At 39.1% G+C, this 25611-nt stretch overlaps 1 pseudogene; it reads left to right on the forward strand.

Annotated features, from left to right (window-relative positions):
* The first annotated feature begins 2610 nt into the window (after window positions 1-2610).
* Window positions 2611-25611, forward strand: part of LOC127137373 (uncharacterized) — a 33173-nt pseudogene continuing 10172 nt past the window's right edge.

The following is a 25611-nucleotide window of genomic DNA, read 5'->3' on the forward strand; positions in this document are numbered from 1 at the left end:
TATTTAACTGTATTGTATGGTATTGAATGGAAATTACACTTGTTGAATGGATTAATAAAAATGTAGGATTGAATGTACCTGGAATATTTCTATTGATATTGAATGAATGAAATCATGATTGACACTACTTGGGTTAGAATGGTTTAAATGTTGGCAAGGTTTGAAATAGCATTTAAATATTAGGCGAAAGTTAATGTATGTTAATAAAACTAATGCACTTAAATGCTTGGTTTGAAATAGTTTTGGAAATATCTTGAAATTTTGTAAATGGAAATGTTTATTGAATGTTGTATTGAATCAGGAATGTACATTAAATGTAAATTTGTTTGGGTGGATATTTGAGCAAGTGACATTAAGTTGGGTCTTGAAAGTTGGACGGAAACAAAATTGAAATGCAATTCTAAAAGGAAACTTGAATTAGAATATAATTTATGTTGGATTGTTAGAAACAAATGGAAAGTTAAATGGCTAATTAAAAGTGATTTGAAGATTGTTATGAATAATGAATTGAAATGGGCTTAATTAAAGACAAAGATTTATACTCTTAACATTCAACTTAAATGGTTAAATTGAAATTTGAAAATTAACTGCAAAATGGAAAGACCAAAGGTTAACAAGTTCTAAGGTGTGACTTGGATCAAGTGGGCCCATTAGGGGTGATTGACTTTGGTCAACTAGTTGGCCAAAAAGTCAACAGTTGACCAAAATCAACTGTGAGGCATGAATTAGAGTTTTCATTCATAATGCAATCAAGGAAATATCCACATGAAACAAGACTAAAGTTTAAGCTATAATGCATGGATCAATAAAATTACTATATGGATGAATCGGTCACCCTTGACCATCTATACCACATGAATGAAATGAATCAAGACATATAGACCTATGCGTTTGCAACTACCAAGAGACCTAGGTCAACGGGCTAAGCAATGTTTGAATTAGGTGAAATACCAACCATGTAGGCATGTGAATAATGGGTGATGCATGGTATGATAGTTAGACATCTTTCCCTAATGAGTTAGGTTTTCTATCAAGCACAAGGTGACAAATCAAGCCATAAAGCACATTAAGATCAATTAGGGTTTCAGATGCATAGATAAAAGTTCATGAGGTCAAAGGGCGGTTAAGTCAGGAATTAGGGCTTGAGTGTCATGATTGTGACCATCATCACCTAATGAGTGTCATGGGGTAAGTACTACTTTTAATGTGGCTGATTTATCTCCTTTTGATGTAGGTGATGATGGTCTAAATTCGAGGTCGAATTCTTTTCAAGAAGGAGGGAATGATGAGGACGTAATCCAAGACATAAATGATACAATGCAAAGCTTAGGAGGTCATATGACAAGGGCACGTGCAAGAAGAGTCAATGATGCTTTAGTTCACATCATGATCAAGTCAATAGAATGCATGGGCCAGATTGAAGAAAAAGAGCCCAAGTTTATTCTTATCATCCAAGCATGTGATAAAAGGCCCAATAATGCATAAATAAATAAAAATAAAGGAAATACCAATAACCACACTATAATGGACGAAAATTGCAAGAGAAGTGGTAAATAAAGAATTGCCATTATTCTACCCTTTCAAGAACCTCACTATCTCTTCTTTATTTTGCACTTTCTTTGTAATAACTCATCCCACTATCATGATAATTAGTGGCTGAAATCCTTTTGTTTTCTTAGGAGTTAATTTTTACTTATTTCATCATCTTAAGCCATTCCTATATAAAGGAGGCATGTATCTTCTTTTTGGATCAATGAATTTTGTCAAGTTTACACATTGTGTAAGTGAGAGTATTTGCTCTTAGGTTCTGGATTGGACCAAAATATATCTTATCAAGAAATCCTTTTCTTGTGGTGATCCTCATCCATAGGCTTATCATTCTCTCTTGGATTAGAAAGAGTGTGGTACCCCTTCTACTTAATTCCATTTCTTATTTCTCATTTATTTCATATCAGTCTCGTTTATTTTTATATGCATGTATCAAATTCTGTCATTCTTTCAATTATAAGGCAAATTACTTCCTCTGAGTCACAAAAGAATTAATATTCCAAAAGTTAACAAAGTGGTTTAAGGAATTTTGAAGGAAATGGATAATTCTCAAAAGTTAGTGCATATCAAGTGGTAATCAGAGCATATTCCAAAAAAAAAGGGGCCGAAATGTGGTAAATTGTCTATATTCTTGTTCTTCATTATTATCCATTTATCATTATAAAAAAAATTCGAAAAAAAAGGGTATAAGAAAAAAATTGAAAAAAAAGGGATCTGATTATTAAAGATTGTGATTAAAAAAAATCTATTTTTTTTTCTTGCCACACTCTTAAAATTCTCCTGGTTTCCTTTGTTTTAGAGTCTTTTTTTTGTTTTCTGTTTTTTTAAAGTTTTTTGTATGTTGATTATCATCTGAAATTGATTTCTTTGTGTTGATTCATTTTGGTTTCTCTAAAGAACTAAAAGAGCAAATTGAGTGGTAAAAGGCAGAGTGTTTTTTTATTATTAAAAAAGCCAAAAAAAAATTGAGAGAAACACGAGTGATTGAGTGTAAACACGTGAGTAGAGTGGTGAGGTCCAATTTTAAACACTTGTTCATAATTTCACAAATATTTCACAATTATGTCTAGTCCACCTTCACCTAGAACAACAACTTTAACTGTTCAGATCGCAGCCATGCGTGACAATTTTGAAAGATTATTAAGAGAACAAGGTGAACAACTTCAACAAAGAATTGATGAGTTGGAAAGGAGGCCCCAAAATTCTAATGATGGTAGTGGTGATGAGGAGGAAAGAAGACGTAGAAGGAGACAAGGGGGAGATAATTTGAGGGGCATAAAAATTAAAGTTCCAACTTTTGTTGGGAAGAGTGACCCGGAGGCATATCTAGAATGGGAGACTAAACTTGAACAAATTTTTAATTGTCACAATTATTCTAATCTTGAAAAAGTGCAGGTTGCTTCTATTGAGTTCAAGGAGTATGCCTTAGTTTGGTGGGATCAATTGACCAAAGATAGAAGGAGGTATGCATAACGACCAATTGGTACTTGGGAAGAGATGAAAAGAATCATGAGGAGAAGGTTTGTTCCTTCCTATTATCATAGGGAATTGCACAACAAATTGCAAAGACTCACTCAAGGTTCTAAAAGTGTTGAAGAATATTTCAAGGAGATGGAAGTTCTCAAAATTAGAGCTAATGTAGAGGAGGACGATGAAGCAACTATGGCTAGGTTTCTCCATGGTCTAAATCATGACATTAGTGACATAGTGGAACTTCATCACTATGTTGAAATAGATGAATTGGTACACCAAGCTATCAAAGTGGAACAACAACTCAAAAGAAAGAGCCAAGCAAGGAGAAATTCCACCACTTTCAATTCTCAAAGTTGGAAGGACAAAACAAAGAAGGAGGGTGCTTCATCACCTAAGGAAGCCACGGTTGAAAACAAAGGTAAAACTATTACTTCTTCTTCTTCAAGTGTTTTAACTAACAAAAGTGTTAAGTGTTTCAAGTGTCAAGCCCAAGGACATATTGCATCTCAATGTCCAACAAAGAGAACTATGCTTATGGAAGAAAATGAAGAAATTGTTGAAGAGGAGGATGGTGATTATGATGAGGAGTTTGAAGAAGAAATATCTAGTGGAGATTTACTCATGGTGAGAAGAATGTTGGGAAGCCAAATAAAGGAGGAGGATACAAGTCAAAGAGAAAACCTTTTTCATACAAGATGCTTTGTGCAAGGAAAGGTTTGTTCTTTAATAATTGATGGAGGAAGTTGTACAAATGTTGCAAGCACGCGTCTGGTTTCTAAACTAAAATTGGAAACAAAACCTCACCCTAAGCCTTACAAACTCCAATGGCTTAATGAAAGTGTAGAAATGCTTGTTAATAAACAAGTTGAGATTTGTTTTAAAATTGGAAAATATGAGGATGTAGTGTTGTGTGATGTAGTACCAATGGAAGCTAGTCATTTGTTATTAGGTAGGCCTTGGCAATTTGATAGAAAAGCCAATCATGATGGGTACTCCAATAAGTACTCTTTTATGTATCATGATCAAAAGATCAACCTTGTACCGTTAAATCCTAGTGAGGTGAGAGAAGATCAAAGAAAAATGAGAGAAAAATATGATCAAGAAAGAAAAGAAAAAGAAAAAGAAAAAGAAAAAGAAAAAGAAAAGAATGAAAAGAAAAAGAATGATAAAAGAGAAAAGAAACAAAGTTTAATTGCAAAAAAAAGAGATGTGAAAAAAGTAATTGTGTCACACCAGCCTTTGTACTTGCTCTTTTGCAAGGAGGTGCCTTTGCTAACCACTATTTCTAATGAAAAAAAATTGCCAAATTGTGTTGAGTCTCTTTTGCAGGAATTTAAAGAATTGTTTCCGAAAGAGGTGCCAAGTGGTTTACCACCTATAAGAGGAATTGAACATCATATTGATCTCAATCCAAGAGCATCTTTGCCTAATAGGCCAGCATATAGAAGCAATCCACAACAAACTCAAGAGATACAAAGGCAAGTTGCTGAATTGATAAGTAAAGGATGGGTAAGAGAAAGTTTAAGTCCTTGTGTTGTCCCTATTATTCTAGTCCCTAAAAAGGACGGTAGTTGGAGGATGTGCACTGATTGTAGGGCCATTAACAATATTACCATTAAATATAGGCATCCTATTCCTAGACTAGATGATTTGCTTGATGAATTGTTTGGTGCATGCTTATTTTCTAAAATTGATTTGAAAAGTGGATATCACCAAATTAGAATAAGGGAAGGGGATGAATGGAAAACTGCTTTTAAAACAAAATATGATTTGTATGAGTGGATGGTTATGCCTTTTGGATTAACTAATGCACCTAGTACTTTCATGAGACTAATGAACCATGTGTTAAGGGAGTTCTTGGGTAAGTTTGTTGTTGTGTATTTTGATGATATTTTGATTTATAGCAAGAACTTAGATGATCATTGCATTCATTTAAGGGCTGTTTTGCAAGTGCTAAGATATGAAAATTTGTATGCCAACCTAGAAAAATGTGTCTTTTGCACCGATCATGTGATTTTCTTAGGTTTCATTGTGAGCTCTAAAGGAGTCCACGTTGATGAGGAAAAGGTGAAAGCCATTCGAGAGTGGCCTCCTCCCAAAAAATGTAAGTGAGGTAAGAAGCTTTCATGGTTTGGCTAGTTTTTATAGGAGGTTTGTGAAGGACTTTAGTACCTTGGCAGCACCCCTCAATGAAATCGTTAAAAAGGATGTTGGTTTTAAATGGGGTGAAAAACAAGAGCAAGCCTTTGCTGCCCTAAAGGAAAAGCTCACCCAAGCACCAATTCTTGCATTGCCTAATTTTTCTAAATCTTTTGAAATTGAATGTGATGCATCTAATGTGGGAATTGGAGCTATTTTGTTGCAGGAAGGTCATCCACTTGCTTATTTTAGTGAAAAGCTAAAAGGGGCTGCCCTTAATTATTCTACATATGATAAGGAATTGTATTCCTTGGTGAGAGCTCTACAAACTTGGCAACATTACTTGCTGCCCAAAGAGTTTGTCATTCATAGTGATCACGAATCCTTGAAACATTTGAAGGGACAAGGTAAGTTGAATAAGAGGCATGCCAAGTGGGTTGAGTTTCTTTAACAATTTCCTTATGTAATCAAGCATAAGAAAGGTAAATCTAATGTTGTGGCAGATGCACTCTCAAGAAGACATGTCTTGCTTTCTACTCTTGAAACAAAAGTTTTTGGTCTTGAGCATATTAAAGATTTGTATAAAAGTGACCTTGAATTTTCTTCAAAATTTTTAGCTTGTGAGCATACTGCCTTCAATGGGTATTTTAGGCACAATGGCTATTTATTTAAAGGAAAAAAACTATGTGTGCCTAAAGGTTCCATTAGAGAATTACTTGTAAAAGAGGCGCATGAGGGAGGAATAATGGGTCATTTTGGGGTTTCTAAAACTCTAGAATTCTTAAAAGAACATTTTTATTGGCCTCACATGAAAATTGATGTCCAAAAGCTTTGTGAAAGATGCATTGTGTGTAAAAAGGCTAAATCAAAAGTTATGCCTCATGGTTTGTATACTCCTTTGCCTGTACCTGAATTTCCTTGGATTGACATTTCCATGGACTTTGTTTTGGGGCTGCCTAGAGCAAAGAATGGCAAAGATTTTATTTTTGTAGTTGTGGACAGGTTTTCAAAAATGACACATTTTATTCCATGTAAAAAGGTGGATGATGCGTGTCATGTTGCTGATTTGTTCTTTAAGGAAGTGGTGCGCCTACATGGCTTACCAAGGAGCATTGTCTCTGATCGTGACTCCAAGTTCTTAAGCAATTTTTGGAGGACTTTGTGGGGAAAGGTGGGTACAAAGTTATTATTTTCCACTACTTGTCATCCCCAAACAGATGGACAAACTGAAGTAGTAAATAGAACTCTTTCTACTCTTCTTAGGGCTGTTCTTAAAAAGAATTTAAAAATGTGGGAGGAATGGTTACCTCATGTAGAGTTTGCTTATAATAGGGTTGTCCATAGCACTACACAACATTCACCTTTCGAGATTGTGTATGGTTTTAATCCTTTAACACCTCTTGATTTGTTACCATTGCCTAACACATCTATTTTGAAGCATAAAGATGGGAAAGCTAAGGCTGAATTTGTGAGAAAATTGCATGAACAAGTAAAATTGCATGAACAAGTAAAATTGCAAATTGAAAAGAAAAATAAAAGTTATGCAAAAAGTGCAAACAAAGGGCAAAAGAAAGTTATTTTGGAACCCGGGGATTGGGTTTGGATACATATGAGAAAAGAGAGATTCCCATCGCAAAGGAAGTCCAAACTTCAACCTAGGGGAGATGGACCATTTCAAGTACTTTCAAGGATCAATGACAATGCCTACAAAATAGAACTTCCAGGTGAGTATGGGGTAAGTACTACTTTTAATGTGGCTGATTTATCTCCTTTTGATGTAGGTGATGATGGTCTAAATTCGAGGTCGAATTCTTTTCAAGAAGGAAGGAATGATGAGGACGTAATCCAAGACATAAATGATACAATGCAAAGCTTAGGAGGTCCTATGACAAGGGCACGTGCAAGAAGAGTCAATGATGCTTTAGTTCACTTCATGATCAAGTCAATAGAATGCATGGGCCAGATTGAAGAAAAAGAGCCCAAGTTTATTCTTATCATCCAAGCATGTGATAAAAGGCCCAATAATGCATAAATAAATAAAAATAAAGGAAATACCAATAACCCCACTATAATGGATGAAAATTGCAAGAGAAGTGGTAAATAAAGAATTGCCATTATTCTGCCCTTTCAAGAACCCCAATATCTCTTCTTTATTTTGCACTTTCTTTGTAATAACTCATCCCACTATCATGATAATTAGTGGCTGAAATCCTTTTGTTTTCTTAGGAGTTAATTTTTACTTATTTCATCATCTTAAGCCATTCCTATATAAAGGAGGCATGTATCTTCTTTTTGGATCAATGAATTTTGTCAAGTTTACACATTGTGTAAGTGAGAGTATTTGCTCTTAGGTTCTGGATTGGACCAATATTGATCTTATCAAGAAATCCTTTTCTTGTGGTGATCCTCATCCATAGGCTTATCATTCTCTCTTGGATTAGAAAGAGTGTGGTGCCCCTTCTACTTAATTCCATTTCTTATTTCTCATTTATTTCATATCAGTCTCGTTTATTTTTATATGCATGTATCAAATTCTGTCATTCTTTCAATTATAAGGCAGAATACTTCCTCTGAGTCACAAAAGAATTAATATTCCAAAAGTTAACAAAGTGGTTTCAGGAATTTTGAAGGAAATGCATAATTCTCAAAAGTTAGTGCATATCATATATGGAATGACAAATTGACTTTTAGAGGTTCATCTGCTGGAAATTTTTGATTTACTGTCGGGATATTAATGGCAAGTGCAGGTCATGATACACATGCTATTTGTTTTATCATTTTTGTGAGACATGAAGCCATGTATACTAATTAGGGAGCCCATAAAAGTTCTGAGAATATCCTTATAAACAAAGGGGTTTCAAAAATGAATTATCACTTCAAAAGATGGAAACAAAGTCAACCACTGAGGCTTGAAAAGAATAAATGTCATCAACCCTAAAGGTCGTGACAAAGTCTATCAATCATGTAGATTGAAAAAAGTTTATCAACCACTAAGGTAGGAAAATGATATGTAAACTATGAAGGTCGGAAATGAAGGATTATCAATCCTAAAGGTTGGAAAAAGATTCTACAACCATGTAGGTTGAAAAAAGGATCATCAACCTTAAAGGTTGGAAAAAGGTCATCAACCCCAAAGATTGGAAAAAGGGATCATCGACCCTAAAGGTTGGAAAAAGGTTCAACAACCACAAAGGTTGGAACAAGATTTAACAACCACGAAGGATGAAACCAAAAGGTTATCAACCTTAACGGTTGAAAAAAGATACTAAGCAAACTGGGCTTTAAAAGACGCCAAGAAAGTTGGATTTTGGAGGGAGCGTCAAACCAGTTAGTTTTAAAAGGTACCAGACAAGTTTAGGGTTTGAAGATGCCAATAAATACCGGGCTTTGGTTCTTTTGATTTACACACACGACTTCATGCTATGTTAGATGAATGATATGCATGAGTGAAGCGACGCGATTAATACAGTATGATGATTTATGTAATGGTTAAGCCAAATGCTCATATAGAGGGAGGTGAGAATTTTGGCTAGGATATGGGATCATCCAGGCATGATTCTCCAACACCTACTTCAAGCTTAACAATTGTTGTCATACCTCCGGACTTGATATAAAACATGGAGAGAGCTTGTACCTGTGTAGCCTGCCTTTGCCCCAATATATTAGTTATCTGCACCAATTACCCGAGTCACCAGTTATGGAGTAGTCTCATCATTTGAGTATCTCGAACTAGCTTGCCCCAACATTATGAAACTGTACTCTCTTGATTAACCATCTTGGGAGTGATTTACTTCTCATGCTCTTGAGATGACCTGTCCCAATATGAGCCTTGAAGTAACTTTTTCCCACATCTGGCTGATTTAGAGAGATTTGTAGAATCTCGATGTGGTTGCCCCTGATTGATTGACTCTTGAAGAGATCTGAGCTATGATGGGATATCAGGAGAAATGTTCAATCTTCACACTGTGTAAGCTTCATTGATGTCAAATGACAGTTCTCTTGTAAAATGCTCATTTTGAAAATGATAAGTGTAATGTCATGCTCATGCAAGTTTTGAAACTCAAGTGTGTTCACTAAGATTATGACATCTAGTGAATGAATCACTAATTAGGATGCCATATCAGTATCAATACATATGACAAGCAAATCTTTAGGAGTCAACTTAACGCGATCATACCATAGTATGCTTTCTAAATAGACACTGCTTCAATTAGGTCTTTTGAGGGTTGTAACGTGGCCTGGTTCACGATTTCAGAAAGAAAGGATATAAGGCTCAAAACCTATTCTAACCCACCCATTCTCTGTGATGTTCTCTGGTACTACGTTTAGTTAGCTTAAAACAAGCATCCATTTTTTAGAAAAGGATTTTGGGTATTATCAACGATGGTGTTTACCGTGAAAATTGGTAAACAACTGCTGATCTTCCAAAATGAAATATTTTGGTAACTTACACGATCAATCAGATTGATCCTAGGACATGTGCTAATTGTTTATAGGGTAAAATCTGATGGATGGTGAACACTTCGACTACATTCATACTTAAAATAATTCGTTAAAGAATATGAAGGAAAAATAGCGCAAAGAAAGTAAAGAAAGTGCTGGAAAGTAAATGGTGTTGAAGATAAATTTCCGAGAAGAAAAGATTGATTAAAATTGATTTAAGTAAAAATATGGTGCAACATCAAACATACATTTTCTCAAGTTACACTTTCTCTACACACGAATACTTTGGGTAAAATGATAAATTTGTACACACTTGAACACCTCTGATCCTAACACTAAGACCTCCTATTTATATAAATCGAAATAACCGCTTCCAACAACCTATTCACCAGATTGAGACAAGTGACACTCTGTGTGTGCGCGACTGCCCACCATGCCCCACGTATACCCAATAGTTAGATAAGAACAAATAATTCCCTCCCTTATTTGAATTCAAATCCTTTGTCAAACTGCCGTTAGTGATGGTTCTGTTTCCCAACTGCTAGAAACATTTCTAAGTCCACACAACATCTTTATCCTTGTATCAAGGTATCTTCGACTGGAATATCAAATTGTATAATTTTGTCGAAACATTCAATTTCTTCACAGGAAACTTTATTTCCTTATTTAATTCCCTTAATCCATACAAGATGTTGAAGTTGCAGCTAACAAATTGCCCCCCAAAAATGTCATTTTCGACTCATCGAATAAAAAGGCATTTTTTAAGACTATGGTTCGATACCCTTGAACAATTCTTGCATAGCTTTGATGCCACTAATGCTCCAACGTTGCAAAAAACTATTCATCTTTTCCCATCTGGCATATGACGTCAGAATCATCATTACCCTTTTCCAACATGTCTTTTCAACCCATGTGTGAATCCTTTTTAATCATCACGTTTCCTAGACCCTAGGAGATCGTGGGAATTAGGCCTTAATTATCACCGTTCCACTATGAAATCTTGGAGAGACACGTGTCCCACTTGTTTGTCAACCATTAATGCTGATTTGAACCATTTTTTCTTCCAAAAAACACTATAAAAAGCGCATTCCTCAATAATTCCACTTTTTTACGCTTTCTGAACCCCTCAAGTCCTCCAACTCTTCATTTTCTTCAAAACACTCTAAAAAAACCCAGATTTTCTCTCTTCAAACCTTTAACAAAAATGGCTACTTCAAGCAAAGTCCCCAAAGAAACAACCAAAGCTGTCAAGGTTTCTATCAAACACACGAAGGCCCCCCAAAAGATCTCGGACCTCCCTCCTTTTGCCACACTTCCTAGCCCAGTGATGATGGGTAACCAACAATACATTCCTGAACCAAGAACTGAAGAACAACGAAGAATTTATGAATCTTAGGTACTCATTCCCATAACTGCCTCTGGAAAAAATCATGCTTTGTCTGGACCTTTACCTAATCTGAATGTCAAACCTAGCATACTTAGGGACTTTTCCCCCACTTATCATAAATGTAAACCAATAGGCCAAGCAAAAAGACTTAGGGCTGAAAAGGCTACTACTGTCGAGGAATCCCAATCTTTAACAGATGAAACTATAAACTTAAGGTTTATGAACAATAACTTTAGAGTCTTTCGAGCGACCCCCTCATTTAAAGACCCAACTGTCTATCTAAACTAGTTAAACAAGATAGAAAAAACTAAATCTCAAACTTGGAAGGACATGGGAATTTATGACTTCATCATGCTATCGAAGGTAGAACTGGATTACATTTCGACTTTACTAGTTTCCTCATTGTACTTCTGGGATAATACTCACTATACCTTCCACCTCCCTCGTGGAATGGCAAAACCCACTCTCTTTGACATAGCCGTTATCACAGGGCTATAACCAACTGGGAATACTTATGACCCAAATGTAGAATCTGATGACTCCATAGCCTTCTCCACCTCTAGGGCTGCCTACTCGACCCACATAGCACACTATCATGACAAAGATACCGACACCGTCTCCTACATAGAACACATTGCCTTCTTGGATTTATGGTTATCCCACTGTGTATTTTGCTTGAAGTTACTCCAGGTTGCCAAGAAGTATCTCACTTTGGAGAACCAACTTCATTCTGGTCACGACGTCTGTCTGAGCGAAATGATCCTGGCCAGCCTCTACGAATCGTTGAGTGATGGCGTTACTCAACTTAAGAATCTAAGAGAGAAAGAAAATATCCTCCTTTCTGGTTGCTGCAACCCTGGCTAAATGCCACCTTCGAGGCAAGTCTTCCTAACAAAAACCTCGTCGAGGAAGAAGCTAAGGAAGTCAAAAATAGGAGGGTTGAAGGAATTCGTTTGGCTTAGTTAACCCGAAGTGATGAAGGAAAAGACCTTTGACCAACATTCATGAGCTATGTCATGATGTTTGCAAAACGTCATGAGTTCACGTCGAACATGGCCCCTTTCGCAGCCATACAATATGGTCCAGAATGGTTCCAAGACCTTTCCCATCTCCCACCAAAAACTAAGAAACAGAGTCCCTTTTAACCCGGGAAGCCTTTCTAACTCCAAAACTAATAACTCTTAGGTTAATTCCGTCGAAGAGTCAGGTCACCCTGATTGCTTATCAGCCCAACCTCGTGGCTCGACAATTTGGGTTGATCCAGGTTCTCCCAAAATGCTCTACGTCAGAAAAAACACCCTCATTCTCTATAACGCAAACCACAATGAAACCACCACTCTCAAACAAATAGCTCAATATACTGGCAGGACACACCTTACTCCAATTAACTTCGAGCCAAGTTTCCTTTGCACTCCAGAATTTGGGAAATGGTGGTCACAATACTATGTTGAAGAATTTTATGACGCTCATTTGTTCACTCAACACTTTAACAAAGCTTTCCTCTTTATACAAGAAAAAATCCAGAAAGGTACTTACACAAATATCAAAGAAATTTAGGCATTCCAAAACTACCTTAAAACTGCCTATAGGCTTGATGATCTTAGTCGAACCATCCATGAGGCAACTGTCATGGTAAAGGAATTTTTTTCAAAGAAAATGGAGAACTTAAAAATCCCCCTTTGTACGTTCCTCCCGAGAAATGATATGAAATGGCTTTCAAAATGTTTCCTCTTAAATTTCCTCAACTGCCAAGCATTGATTTTGGAGTGACCCTTGCCCCTCAATTTCCAGACTGGTTTATCTGTGGTGATTCTATAAAAATCCTTCGACAACAATCATAGAAAAAAGCCCAGCGGATGGTTGCGACAAGGCACACTTTAGACAGTTTCAAAGGTCATCTTCATATACGAATCGAAGATGTTCGCATCGAATCATATATATATATATACATCTCTCTCTCTCTCTCTCTCTCTCTCTCTATATATATATATATATATATATATATATATATATATATATATATATATATGTTTGTGTGTGTGTGTGTATATATATTGTAACACCTCAAAATTTGCCCTCCTCTCTTGGGACTAGCTTAACATGTGGCATATCATTTTTAGGTCATTAGTCATTGCATATTGCATATCATGTGGTTACATGGTGCAAGTCATCCTCCTAAGTCTTGGTCAGAAGATAAGAGGTGGAGATGCAAGCCTAGGGTTTTATTGACTAATCATTGGCCATCTGAGGGTTGTGGTCCAAATTAGGGTTTCTCAAGGAGATTGGTCTTCATCTTGGTGGAAATGATACATCATCATCATCATGGTTTTGATATCATCCCAGAGGTTCAAGAGATTGATCAGATACCTTGGGATTAGGGTTTTGACCACTGGTCAACCCTAATCATCTGCATTGGGCCAGTCAGGGCTTGTGAAGGAGATGGGGTCTACAATGGATATGGGGATCATTTCATGATTGTATTGAGCTTATGGAGGCTAGGGTTTCATCCTTGAGCCATTTCATCAGAAGATTGGGGCTCAACTTGATCAGTGCTTTGCCAAATTCATCTATCAATCAGAAAAGTCAACTGTGGTCAACTATGCTTGATTTTATGGATTTGGAGGTGGGAGAGAGTTGGATACACTTCATTCATGTTGAAACAAGCTTCATTTGACATGTCAAAGCTCAAGAATTAAGAAAATAAAGTCAGGACAAAAGTTGCCAAAAATAGAAAGTGACTTGTAATGGAAGTTTCCAAAAATGGAAAGTTTTCACCACAAAATTACATGTCCAAAAAAGCTTCAAATGAAATTTTGTTCAACATAAAAGTTGTAGATCTTGTTCTCACCTTTCCAAAAAGTCCAAGAACTTGAAATTCCCATGTGTGGTTGACAAGTTATGGTCCATTCATTTTCCAAAAATGCCTATCATCAAAGTGGCATAACTTTCACATGGAATGTCCAAAATGGATGATCTTTTTATGAGCAAACTCCATTTCACATGTACTTTCATGGTGTATGGTCCAAATTCATCAAAATTGGTCAATGCAAAAAGTCAAATTTCAAGTGGACTTAAGTGTATTTTTGGCATGGCATAGTGAATTTGAGCAATACAAGGAATTTGGACATGAGACCAATGCCAACACACTCCAAATGCCAAATAGAAGTTGTTTGAGCTGTCATCTTGTTGTCACATGGCTTAATTAGGAATGGACCATTTTGCCCTTGCACTTAGAAAACACATTATGCTAATCCAACTCATGTTTGGTAATTGTGATTAAGAGGAGGATTAAGGAGTGAGTATTTAACCTTAATCATAACAGAATTGGTTAACACATTTCACATTCCCAGAAATCTAACAAACTTTCCCTCCATTTTCTCAAAATCCTCTCAAATCTCATCAAGCATTTTTGATCCAAACTTCACCAATTCTTCATCAAATTGGATAATTCTTTTTGATTCGTGCTCTACATGTGATGGTGCTGATCTGTTTCATCAAGATTCATGCCAAAATCTTCAAAATCGTGACTGTTCATGTTGTGCTCATCAATGGTGATTTGATAATTCTTGCATCTGGATCGTGCTGGAGCTAAACTAGCCATTGCGTTCAACTTCCTCAACCTTCATCTACATCTGTTTTTGGTTTGTACACCTTGAGACCTCAAGATCAAGCACTGCCTTCATCATTAGGTATTTTTTCGAATCTCACCATTGCTTGCATTATTATAGACGTTTTATAGATCTTTGATTGTAGATGAACATGATGCTTGTGGTTTGTGAAACGATTGAGTGTGGAGAGAGTAATCGCGATTTTAAGTTTTGTGACCATTCCTTCTTTAGATCGATCCCGTGTCCATGGTTAGAGTTAGGGCAAATGAGTTACATATCTTGAATCCTTGTGGAAAGACGGTTCCAACGGTTATAGGTTTGTGCGTTTTGGTTAAGATTTGTAGATTATGATTTTCTGGAAATTTCTGTTTGTTCTTGATGAAGAACCTTTCCAAAACGCACTCAGATCTTCTTTTCCCCTTGCCTTGTTTGAATTCATGTTTGGCGCCAGCATGAGCCAATCAGAGCGCTCCACTGCTTCTAAGCGAAACTACGTCGTTTTGCTCAGTACCTTTAATATTACCATCATGCCATTATCTGAATTTATTTATTATTATTTCATTTTCATTTTCTTTGGTTATTTCATTTGATTACATGATCTTAGAAAATTCATAGAGGCTTCATTTTTCATCCAAATTTTGTGAAATTTTTTGCATTGTTCTCATGATGATGTGAAGAATTTAATTATGATTTTTGTGAAATTTTTGCACGTGTGGAAATTTAATTGGCCTAAGGTTTGATTGTATGTGTCACATTTGCATATGTTTTGCCAAATCCTTCATGAAATGATGATGCTTGCAAATAAATGGATGAAATTTTTTGTGCTTGTTCTGGACATGTTGATGGTGATTTTCATGTGTGGTTTGTGATTTTGGATACTTGGTTGATTAGATATGAATTTTTGAATTAAGGTGTGACAATTTGTGTCACACCAAGCTAGGTCAACTTCCTGATTTTATTTAAAATGCCTAGAGATGTTGATTTGAGCTGAGATTTTGTGTGGATGATCATTGATATGTCAAGATTACATGAGAATTGTTCTGGAATTGTTGATGGCATTTTCTAATTGATTTATAATTTTCTTCCCTGTGTGCTCATTTGGTAACATTGTGTGACACATGTTGGTAATTCATTTGTGAAATTCTCATAGTGTATTGGATGAAGATGAAATTTGGTGTGAGCATTTTAGACACATTATAGGTCATTGTGGTTTTGATCCCATTCATTTCTTAATTGTTGTCACTATTTTATGATTTATGGAATTTGATGCTTGTGTTGATGCCTTGAATTGGCTTGTATAAATGTGTCTGGACTTCTTGATTTTCATTGACCTACTTCCTCTTGTCCAATTGAGCTGAAAATTGACATGCTATACATTGAATGTGTCCTGTTTAGGTGTGAATTTTTGTGGAATTAATTGAGATGTTTTGGTATGCTTTTGATTGAGATAGTTCTGTTTGGTCATTTGAAGTTGCAAATTGCATGTTTGATGCTATTTTGTGCATAAAATGATAATGGTGAATGGTATGAGCATGGGACCAATTGCATTTGTTTCTAATTTGTTTGAATGTGATTTTGGATAAATTTCACTTGCTGTTTAGGATTTTTTATCTCCTTTGGACCCTAGGCTTGGCCTAGTGGTCTAGTTTCTCACATTTGGTTTGGATTTTCAGGTTGAAATGCAAAAGGCTTAAGGAGAAAAATTCGAGTTGTAAATTGAGTTTGTTTGATGTTGTAAACTAACATTGGTTTTGTGTTGTAGGGTTTGATGCTTGAGCTTGGGCTCATGGCTTGCACTTATGTGCATTAACTTGTGTTGTCTGTATAGATTGACTTTTGCTGTTTATTGTTGGTTTGTCTGAGTACTGATGATACTTGATTGATTTCAGGTACATTTAGTCGCTTACAGTTCTTTAAGAACTTGCTTGCTGCTGCTTGGTTGTATAAACCAGTTGAGGTAGACTCTCTTGTCTTCATGTAGTCTGGAAGACCTGGCTTGTTATTTAGCCAGGCAACTGTCTGAAGTCCTCCTTAAGAGGCGATGATTGTGATTGTTTACTTTTGTGCCAAGCAGGTAAAGACCTCTATGAGGCAATTGGCGGAACCCAAGGGATATGCAATCTATCCCCCGCTATTCTGTTGAGTCGTCCCTCTGCTCACACCACTGTGTAGATGCATTGGGGCACAAACCCAAGATCTTGTACTTTGTACAGTTGTGTCAGAGTCTTGAGCGTAGAAGGGTCCCTCCATTCTGGACCCACGCTCCTTTGTCTGAAGCTCTCCCTGGCCAGGGATAAGAGCTGTGAAGTCTAATCTTCACTCACCTTTCATCTGCTTCACCTTAGCCCCTCAATGGCAAGGTTAAGAGCTAACCCTACCCTTGTACAGATGACTTGCCTCGGCAGTCCACCCTTTGTTTGAGCCCACTTCTGACTGGATATAGTGTGTGCTTTGTGAATATTTGCTGGCAATGTTTGTTTTGTTTTGTTGATGCTTGCATGTTTGCTTTCTTCCTGGATAGGATTAGCTTGCTGTTGTGCAAGTAGGTAGAAACCACAACATAGGGCAATGATGCATGATAACACTAGGCTCGAGTACAGCTCCCTGGTAGTGTGTCTCCCCTTGGTTTCTGGCTAGAATTTCTTTCCCTTTCAGGGGAACTACGTCGCCCTGATCCTCATGCCAGATGAGGTACGTAGGCAGGAGACCGTGCGAGGTCTCTCCGGGCACTTTTCTTTCTTTTTGTGTGTGTGCTTGACAGTTATAGGCTCGAGTTCCCGACTCCCTATTAACTTGTTTGGTTGTTGTGTGCTTGGAAGCTGATGTAAGTCCATCCAGTGGCATTCGGGTTCCAGTGTGCGTGTGTCTGGTTCGGATGCCGATGTAAGTCCAGTGATTGGCGTTCGGGATCCACGTTTGCCTTCTTGTGTGTGTTTTGGTTCGGATGCTGATGTAAGTCCAGGGATTGGCATTCAGGCTCCATGTTTGCCTGTGGGTGTGTGTGTCTTGTTTGGCGTGCGTGAACCGAACTACGGCAGCTCTGATTCTCGTTCCAGACGAGATACGTAGGCATAGGATGCGATGTCCTATCGAGCTCTCTTCCTCTTAACCCCACCTGTGTTGTCTTCGGTGCGTGTGTGTGGTGTTTTAGCAACCTTTTCTTTCTTTAGAACGTGGATCCCGTCGAGTACGACGGACGTGAGGGGTGCTAATACCTTCCCCTTGCGTAACCGACTCCCTTACCCTTTCTCTTTGGTCGCGAGACCATGCTTTTTCCAGGTTTCTCTGAGCGTTTCCTTTCCCTATCTTGGAATAAATAACGCGCAGTGGCGGCTCTGTTTGTTTTTTTGTTTTAGCCCGCCGGTTGTTTTTCGCGGATGCGACATACACACACATACACACACACACACACACACACACACACACACACACACACATATATATATATATATATATATATATATATATATATATATATATATATATATATATATATATATATATATATATATATATATATATACACCCACACACACAGATATATATATATATATATATATATATATATATATATATATATATATATATATATATATATATATATATATATATATATATATATATATATATATATATATATATATATATATATATATATATATATATATATATATATATATATATATATATATATATATATATATATATATATATATATATATATATATATATATATATATATATATATATATATATATATATATATATATATATATATATATATATATATATATATATATATATATATGAAGGTGTGGAGTGGGAGGTTTTTGGAACCACATCTCTCTACTAGGATAGTTTAGGTTGCTTGTTTTGCTTTATTTATTGCATTTATTATTCTGTTGTGTATATATTTGCATAAATATTTGCATGCATCATACTATCATGTTGCCGTCCTCTGTGCAGGTGGTTCCTCTGTTTTGGGGTGGGTGTTCTGAGTGGGGCTAAAATCCAGGCCCGAGTATACACCTAGGATTAGCGTGGTCTCACGTTCCTCATTTGCTTTATCAGTATATTGTTGCAACGTGACATGCCACAAGCCGGACGAGGTTCAGTTGATAGTGCTTTCCTCTGTGGGGTACTCCACTTTGGTTGAGTTACTTCATTTGAGCTGTTGACTCTGGTGACCGTTCATTTCCCGGATCTTTGGTTTAGACGATCTTAAGGGAGCTACAATGGCACACCCGAAAGGGCAAACCCATTGAGTATCTCCGCCCGATTGTCGAGACTATTATCCGCCTTAGGATGACCTGATTAGAATTTACCTGTGAGGGGAGGGTGATTCTTTCAGATGCATGTTCAGATGGTGACTTTGATGGTGACTAATGGTTCCGAGGATCAGAGTCTTATTTATAAGTCGGATTTATGGTCATTTATTGCCGAGACGCCGGAGTGCTGTCAGAGTTATTTATCAGTGGGGATCCGTTTATTTCAGGATTCCCCGGGTCGATTCAGAGGATTGAGGGTATCTGTTCAGAGGTTGTTTGGTGATGATGATGATGTATCTGTCTTCCGTTTATTTCGGAACCCTTGAGTTGGATTTGTGGTTATATTTTCCTTCAGATGGTTGTGATCGGTTCAGAGATCAGAGCTGTGATTCAGAGCAACAGATGATCAGAGAACTTGGAGGATGGCAATGCATTGCATTCATACATCTGCATCATTCTCATTTTGCATTCATCTGCATCGAACCTATGTCTAGCCATATGGGGAGCATTATTGATTGAGAATCTGGTTGAGAGACATCTTGAATTTCAGAATGTGGATGTCAAAATATTATCTGTCTCGATGAAGCCAGAATCAAAGGACAGAGTCTTCCTCATATGGATAGATGGTGCATGCGTGAGTCATAGTAACCCATTTGCTGTTTTGTAGGTGTCAACCGGTGCGCATAGCTTGTTTGCTCAGATATCCTGCTGGGGGCAACAAATCCAAACTGATGGATCCTCCCAACGCCGACATCCTCGAACTGAAAGAGATGGTGAGGGATTTGTTCAGTGTTGTGCAAGGGCTTGCCTTGGGGCAGAAAGCCATGGCCGAGAGATTGGAAGGGATTAAGGGCTGGATGATCAAGGAGAAAGTTCAGGAAAAGGCTCCATCATCCGAAGTAACAAATCCCTCTGGCTCTGTAGCAAAGAAGCCCTCTGGCAATGGTCATCTTGAGAAGGAAGTTGAATCAGGTGGTGTGCAGGCCAAAAGAGAACGCGGTAAGGATCGTTATCACCCATATGCTGATGCGGTAATAATCCCTACTAGTAATCAATCTGCACAACAGCGGCAACCACCACCTCAATAGAGGACACAAAGAGCAGTGGGCCAAGTGAGAAGGAGGACGACAGATCGTCATTTCAATGAGCCGCCCGTGACTTACGCCTCTCTATTTAAAAGGTTGAAGGATCTCGGGTTGGTGCAGCCAAGGATTTTGGTTCCAGGGAAACCGGATCAGAGGGTTGCCAGTTATGATGAGAATGTCAGGTGTGAGTTCCATGCTGGGGCACCTGGACATCATGTTGAGGATTGCAAAGCTTTTAAGCATGTGGTCCAGGACTTGGTGGATTCTAAGGCAATCAACTTTGCACCGACGACAGATGATAGTGCTAACCCCGTGACAAGGCATGGTCCTGTAAAAGTGGAGATGATGTCGAAGGACAAGAAAGTGGTAGAGGTGACTGAGAAGGATCAGTTAAGAATGCCCATGTCTGTGGTCCCAAAATGTCTGACGAAAAATGGGGCTTTCCCTCGTGTTGATGATTGTTGTGCGGCCATCGCTACAAAGGGGTGTGTAGTAATTGGGGAATCGGTCCAGAGAAAGATGAAAGTAGAAATGGACGATGTAAGGTGTAAAGCACCCAGTCTGGCAGTTGAAACCATCAAGGTGAAAAATGCCGTTGGTGTTGAGAAAGAGAAAAAGCCGTCCATTTCTTCTTACAAACAGGCGGTGGAAGTGGTGAGAAATGGAGGGATCCCAGGCTGGGGACAGATTATAAGCATTGTGGTAAAGGCGGATATGTTTGGGATTGGTTATCATCCAGGTCAAGACTCGTCTGAGCAGAACAGAGGACGTCGTCCGTCGTTCACCTTTGTCAGTGTTGGAATGCTAGATTCAGATCACGCCTATGCGGTAAGTGAAGGGTCTGACAGCGACCGCGAGCTGGAATTGTGGATAAAATCGTGCGTACCAGGGAACTGGAAGGCCTGAAAAATCAGCACTGTCACTCATCCGGAAGAGTAATGTTTCTTGTTTCTCAATTTTATCTGCATGAAAGCCATACGTGTTGCCCGACACGTAATGGTTCATTGTAAGGGCCACTTCATGTTCATAATTTGCAACATTTCTGCATCATTAATAAATGGATGTTTTTCAGTCAAAAAGCGGTGTTCCCTGTTTTTCATTTATTTTGGCAGTTTAAAAACAAATAAAAATGGCAATGTTTATTTCCATTCTTCTCTTTTTTTGATTTGTCTCGTTCCGAATTCAAAAATAATTCTCCGGATCTCGTTGATAACAATTTGGTTACACCTCATATGACTTCGACAAACCGATCTGTCATGCCGAAGAAGAAGGCGAAGAAGATTGTGATCTGCTGGAATTAGCCAGGTTGTCAAAACAAGAGGAGAAGGTGATTCAGCCGCACGAGGAGCGGGTTGAGGTTGTTATTCCAAGCACCGCCGAGGTCAGGAAGGAAAAAAAATTGGGGCCGCTTCAGAGGCGAGTCGAGAGCAAGATGGTAGCCCTATTGAAAGAGCATGTGGATACCATCACCTGGTCGTGTCAGATATGCCAGGGTCGGATACCGGTGTCGTTGTGCACAAGCTGCCATGGAAAGAAGACTGTCCTCTAGACAAGCAGAACGCCAATGCCGCGTATCAGAGTGACTTTGTTTCATGATATGATTCCTCATGAAATCGAATGCTATGTTGATGACATGATAGCAAAGTCCCAAACAGAAGAGGGGCATTTGGCAGACCGGGGCAAGTCGTTTGACCGGTTGAGATAATTCAGACTGAGGTTGAATTCAAGTAAGTGCACTATCAGAGTGCGGTCCGGTAAGCTGCTGGGGTTCATTGGAAAAGAGGAATCAAGGTTGATCCTGCTAAAAAAAAAAAACAGAGAAACAAAAATGCCTGAACCGAGAATGGAAATAGAGGTTCGTGGTCTCCTGGGTAGATTGAACTACATGTCATGGTTCACATCTCACCTAACAGCCACGTGGGAACCCATTCAAGAAAAAAAAGATCAAACGGTCAGGTGGAATAATGATTGCCAAGGGGCATTGAAAAAATAAAAGAATAAGTTGCAGGAGCCTCTGATTCTGTTGCCTCCCTATGGAAAGAGACTGTTAATCTGTACTTGACAGCCTTCGAGGGGTCTACGAGGTGAAGTGGGTCAGCATGACGAGTCTTGTTGAAAAGAGCATGCAATTTACCTTAGCAAAAAGTTTACCGACTGTGAAACAATACATTCACTGTTCGAGAAAACTTGATGTACTTTGGCATAGGCTGCTCGCCGACTGAGACAGTGTATGTTGGTTCATACCACTTTGTGGATTTCAAGATGGATTTGATCAGGTACATTTCTGAGAAGCCAGCAGTGACCGGACGGGTTGTGAGAGTGCAAAAGAATATTGACTGATTTGTGATGCTATCAGAAGGCAATCAAGGGGAGTGTAATGTCTGATTACCTCGCCTGACAACCCGCGGAGGATTATCAACCGATGATGTTTGAGTTCCCTGATGAGGACATCTCGAGGTACTCAAATCGAAAGATTGAGAGTGACCGATCCCGGAGGAGGGGCCTGACCCTGAATCCGAACGGGTTCTGATGTCTGATGGGGTTAATGTGGACAAGTTAGTGCCGTGTTGGTTACGCAAAAAAAGGATCTCATGTTCCCGTCGTTTCCCGGATAATATTTGAATGCGCTGACAATGTGGCAAGTACGAAGCTTGTATACCGGGTATCGAACCTCGGTGCGCCTACTGGGGCAACGCCTTTCTCGTTGGTATATGGAATGGAGGTTGTATTACCTGTTGAGGTTCAGATTCCCTCTTTGAGAGTCCTGATGGACGTGAAATTGCAAGAGGCTGAATGGGTAAGGACCCGGTATGAAGAGTTGAGCCTAATTGAAGAAAAGAGGCTAGCAGCCATCTGTCATGGGCAGTTATACTAGCAAAGGATGAAGCGTGCTTTTGACAAGAAGGTGCGACCTCGGGTGTATCATGTGGGTGATATGGTGCTGAAAAGGATCCTTCCTCCTCAAAATGATCGAAGGGGCAAATGGACGCCGAATTATGAAGGTCCGTTCGTGGTCAAGAAGGTTTTCTCTGGCGGAGCCTTGTTGTTAACGACCATGGATGGCGAGGATTTTCCATCCCATGCAGATGCAGACGCAGTTAAAAAATACTTCGTATGAAGAAACCCGCTGGACGAAAAGAATAAAATAGTCCAGGCAAGAATGGGCATCCCGGTGAACCAAAAACAGAATGAAAAGGTTCGGGCAAAAATTAGGGATAAAATGAAAAATGTACACCCGGCAAGTCGAAAACCTGAAAAGGTGACTTGGGCAAAAATGGGTATCCCGGTGGATTGGAAACCCGAAAGGGCGGTCCAGGCAAAAGAGGGATTGAAACGAACAACTGCGTCCCGCATGATCGTTTGTGCTTTGGTTAAAGCATCATGGATAATACCCGGTGGGGATCAGTCAGAAGCGTCTTGTTCAGAAGGCAGAAAGCAGGGAGAGTCTGAGGATATATGGGGTGTAACCGAGTTGGAACTCGATGAGATCGCGGGTTTTACATTGCCATTAGGATAGATTTTTCCTTTTGTGCGCAATTACCTCTTTTCAGGAATTGCTTCCTTTGTATTGCTCAATTTGAGCCACACACTTCAAATCAATAAAATGCATATTCAGTCAAATAATTTTGTTTTTGTTTTTCATTACCGCTTTGATTGCAAAAACATCTGATTATTTTTGATAAAGAATCTTTGCATTTTAAGACATACAGGTCCCTTCCAATGCATGTTTATAAGATTGAAAGCTTGAAATCTTATTCGGAAGGTTGGGTGACCCAAGTGTTGAAATCTTGACACGCCTGGGGCACGGTTTTATCTAACGATCTGTTTTGCAGGTGCTGTTAGTTATTTTCACTCACTTGCAGGTTGTGATGTGGAAGCTTGTCGACAAAAAACAAATCCCCGTGGGAGTCCAATCAGGGACGAATGTATGAAGGGATGACGAAGAGACGTTGAGACGTACGCTGATCCCTGAATGATAATCAAGAAGACTCTTCAAAGTCGGAAGACTGGAAAGTCTGTAGAAATTCCCCGCAGAGTCCAATCAGGGACAAGCGAGTTGAAGGAATGGTGAAGAGACGACGAGAGACGTACGACGATCCTGGAAATTAATCAAGAAGACTCTTCAAAGTCGGAAAATTGAAATTTCTGTATAAGTCCCAGGAGTTCGCTTTTCGTAGGGCGCGGAGCGATTGGGAGTATAAGATGATGGAGCAGAAAAGGTCCAGACGAGTCTGAGAATTCTCAAAAGTGGAAAGTCGGTACGAGATTGGGAGGTGGATACCATGGTTCGACAAGTCGACGGGTGTTCTGTACCAACTTTTCTCATTTCCCCGGCTAGGTCCCCAAGCAGAGTTGGGAGGACCAATCCCCAGCAGATCCAAAGTCTGTGGTTCCCCTAGCAGGGTCGGGATCGTTATCCTCAGCCGGTGTCAAATCCATGCTTCCCTAGTTGCCAGGCCTGGAGGTTGCTGTTTCCCAGCAGAGCTATCTGTGAGCATTTCCCCAGTGAAGTCGCCAGGTATCTGTGAGGATTCCCCAAGCAGAGTTGTGAGGGCTAACTCCCCAGCAGATCCAAGGTCTGTGGATCCCCTAGCTGAGTCAGGATGGTTATCCCCGGCAGGTTTAAAGCGGTGTTTCCTCAGCAGCCTGGCCTGAAGGTTGCTATTCCCCGAGTGGAGCGGGTTTCAATGAAATATATCTCCAGCAGTGTATCCTACGTGTGGATTGGAGGGGTCGTCCCCAGCGGAGTAGCATTCGTTTCCCCTAGCAGGGTCAGGATGGTTATCCCCAGCAGGTGTCAGATCGATGCTTCCCCAGTCGCCAGGCCTGGAGGTTGCTGTCTCCTCAGCAGAGCTATCTGTGAACATTTCCCCAGTGAAGTCGTCAGGTATCTGTGAGGGTTCCCCAAAGCAGGTTCGGGATTGATATCCCCAGCAAGTCAAAAGACTGTATCCCCACAGAGTGTTGGTGGTTCTTCCCCAGCAGTTTCTCGAGCGGATTGGGTGCAAAGGAGGTTCTTCCCCAGCAAGGGTTACCTTTTCCAGCAGCAGCAGTGCTATTCCCCAGCAGGGTGGTGATCGGAGTATTGTCGAGTTCCTTTCGGCAGAGTGCCTTGAGCTCCCCAGAAGAGTCCCTTGAGGGGGATACTTTTTATGCATTCATCATGTAGAGTAAGCATAGCATATTGCATAATAAATCGCGTAGCATTTCCATAATTATGGAGCATTACGCAGAAAAAGTCATGCATCATTGCAAGCATAGGCTAGTCTCAAGCTGTGGTTATTGTTGGAGAGGTGGTTTCGACAGAAGTTGGAAGATGTTACTCTGATGGGTTTAGCATCATGACGTCAGATCAGCAATATTCCCCAGTAGTGCGATGTTGGAAGAAACTTTTCCGTCGGACAGAGATAGAAATGTTACGCGATCAGCGCGACTCGAGCCGTGGTTGCCGCTTAAGATTTGGTTTTGCCGGACAGTGAAGACGATACTCCGAGGAGTTCAGCATTGTGAGTTTGGAGCAACAGTATTTCCCAGTCATCAGTAAGTGTCTGGTCGAGCTTTCTTTGGTGTCAGTAAACATCATCATTCGATGTCCAGTAAACGTCGAGTTATTTCCCAGTCATTGTCTAATGTCTGGTCGATCATTGTTTGATGCCTGT

Source organism: Lathyrus oleraceus, chromosome 4, assembly GCF_024323335.1.
Source record: "Lathyrus oleraceus cultivar Zhongwan6 chromosome 4, CAAS_Psat_ZW6_1.0, whole genome shotgun sequence".
NCBI classification, from domain to species: Eukaryota; Viridiplantae; Streptophyta; class Magnoliopsida; order Fabales; family Fabaceae; genus Lathyrus; species Lathyrus oleraceus.